Source organism: Theropithecus gelada, chromosome 13 (genome assembly GCF_003255815.1).
Source record: "Theropithecus gelada isolate Dixy chromosome 13, Tgel_1.0, whole genome shotgun sequence".
In the NCBI taxonomy this organism is placed as follows: Eukaryota; Metazoa; Chordata; class Mammalia; order Primates; family Cercopithecidae; genus Theropithecus; species Theropithecus gelada.
In genome coordinates, this window is record NC_037681.1 from 74,691,344 (window position 1) to 74,694,040 (window position 2,697).

Sequence of the window (2,697 nt, forward strand, 5' to 3'; positions counted from 1 at the left end):
GTTGTTGTTGTTTTTAATTTTCTATAGATTTTTATTACACATAATTATGTTATGAGACAAATGCATATCATTCCTAATTTATCAAATTTGTGAGCTTATTAATTTCAACAAAAACATATGACGCTCACCACACAAACAGGTAACTCTAAATCTACTCTGAAAATATAATGAATTGAGAAGTATTACCTATTTGGAGACTATGTATTATATGAAAGATAAAGAGATAAAGCTCCTGTTCTCACAGAACATATGGGGTCATTGGCAGCCAACCAGTAATGAAGTGAATATTGTAATATTTGGGAAAATACTTAGAAAACTAATAAATTGTCATGGACATTATTTATTCTTGCTTTTATAAAAGACTCATAGGGCCAGGCATGGTGGGTCACGCCTGCAATCCCAGCGCTTTAGGAGGCTGAGGTGGGTGGATCACCTGAGGTCAGGAGTTCGAAACCAGCCTGGTCAACATGGCGAAACCCCATCTCTACTAAAAATACAAAAATTAGCCAGGTGTGGTGGTGGGCACCCGTAATCCCAGCTACTCAGGAGGCTGAGGCAGGAGAATCACTTGAACCTGGGAGGCAGAGGTTGCAGTGAGCCGCAATCAAGATAGGCCACTCCAGCCTGGGTGACAGAGCGAGAATCTCTCAAAAAAAAAAAAAAAAAAGGTACTTAGAGATCCAGATGAGATTAGTTTAGAATAGAGGTTTTTAGTCTAGAAAATGTTCAATGTCTAATACAGTCATGGCTAATTAGAGACTAGAGAACCTTTATAAAGGTAAGTAGGCTTGAAAACACTTGGAAACTGAGCAGTCTTATTTTGAACTAGCATGTTTTAATCAAAGGTATGGAATTAATCAAGTAACAATTAAGAATTACTGGAATGCACCCTCATGCCAAATGACCACTAACATGATATTTGCTACTATGATGACTCCTAGATTTGAGACAGATGGCATAAAAAATATTGCTAGCTATATGATGAATGTTACTCTTCTGCCTCTGCTCTCTAAAGAAAAATCTCATTTTGTCACATAAGAAACTCACTGAATTGAATGTTAATTAAAGAAAAGATAGGGTAAGTACAACTGGGAGAAAGACAATACCTCTAATTACATAAGAAATCCATGAAATAATTAATCATCATAAGAGAATAATCGTTTTCCAGTAGCCCCACTGCCATGAATGGTAGTTTCTAGAGCCTGGGCCACCTTCTCCAGTGGATATTGAGAACCTATTACAGGCCGGGCGCGGTGGCTCAAGCCTGTAATCCCAGTACTTTGGGAGGCCGAGACGGGCGGATCACGAGGTCAGGAGATCGAGACCATCCTGGCTAACACGGTGAAACCCCGTCTCTACTACAAAATACAAAAAAACTAGCCGGGCGAGGTGGCAGGCGCCTGTAGTCCCAGCTACTCGGGAGGCTGAGGCAGGAGAATGGCGTGAACCCGGGAGGCGGAGCTTGCAGTGAGCTGAGATCCAGCCACTGCACTCCAGCCTGGGAGACAGAGCGAGACTCCATCTCAAAAAAAAAAAAAAAAAAGAGAGAACCTATTACAGGTTTCAACCAACCAATTTCCATTCCAGCTTGAAGGGCGGCTGCATATTGCTGAAATTCCTCCTTGGTTGAGGAAAAGAGAGTAACTCCAATTATACCCGACTCCTTTGCCATGGTGTCCCGTGGGTTTATTTCAGTAGTACTCTGTTGCCAACAACTATCACTCATCTTCTATGTGACAGAAGACTCAAATCTTTACTAAGATTTACATTAGCTAACATTTCAATAATTACATCAATTCCTTTCTCACCAACATATTTCTTAATTTTATCAGTATAATTAATTTCTCTGTGATTGAACACTTAATGGATTCCATTTTGCAAAACCACCTTTTGTCCTTCCTCAGTACCAGCAGTGCCCAAAACCTTTAAGCCATAAGCTCTAGTAATTTGGCATGCTGTTAATCCAGCTTCTCTGGTCGCCCCGTGAACCAGAACACCCTCCAGCTTCCACACAGGCACTGTGGATCAGAGCTCGATAAGCACTAAAATATAGAATACTCATGGCAGCTCCTTGTTCAAAGTCCAGTTTTTCAGGCAGTTTGTAAACTGTAGTCTGCTGCAAGATTGTACTCTGCATAGTCCCCAGAGATCGTGCTGCTAGTGAAAACTCTGTCACCTTTCTTGAAAGCAGATGCTTTATCTCTAACAGCTTCTATCATCCCAGCCACATCTGAGCCAGGAGTATGGGGTAAGGGTGGTTTTCTACTGTAAGTACCAGAGTGAATGAATGTCTCCGTGGGATCGACACCACATGCTTGGACCTTGATTAGAACTTGATGGTCTTTTGGAATCAGTACTGCAATATCCGACTGCTGTTTCAGGACTTCTGGTCTACCAAATTCAAAAACTCTAACAGCTCTCATCAACTTCTGTCCAGTTGCCATGGTGATCTAGATACAGAATCTAGAGTGGGAATTAAAATCTGTGAGGGTGGCCAGGAGTGGTGGCTCATGCCTGTAATCCCAGCACTTCGGGAGGCTGAGGCGGGCAGGTCACGAGGTCAGGAGTTCGAGACCAGCCTGATCAACATAGTGAAACCCCGTCTCTACTAAAAATACAAAAATTAGCCCTGTGTGATGGCACATGCCTGTAATCCCAGCTACTCAGGAGACTGAGGCAGGAGAATCCCTTGAACCC

The 2,697-nt window shown here is 42.3% G+C and overlaps 1 pseudogene; it reads right to left on the reverse strand.

Moving 5' to 3' along the window:
- Window positions 1–840: 840 nt before the first annotated feature.
- On the reverse strand, window positions 841–2,444 carry LOC112605033 (annotated as a pseudogene).
- Window positions 2,445–2,697: the final 253 nt, after the last annotated feature.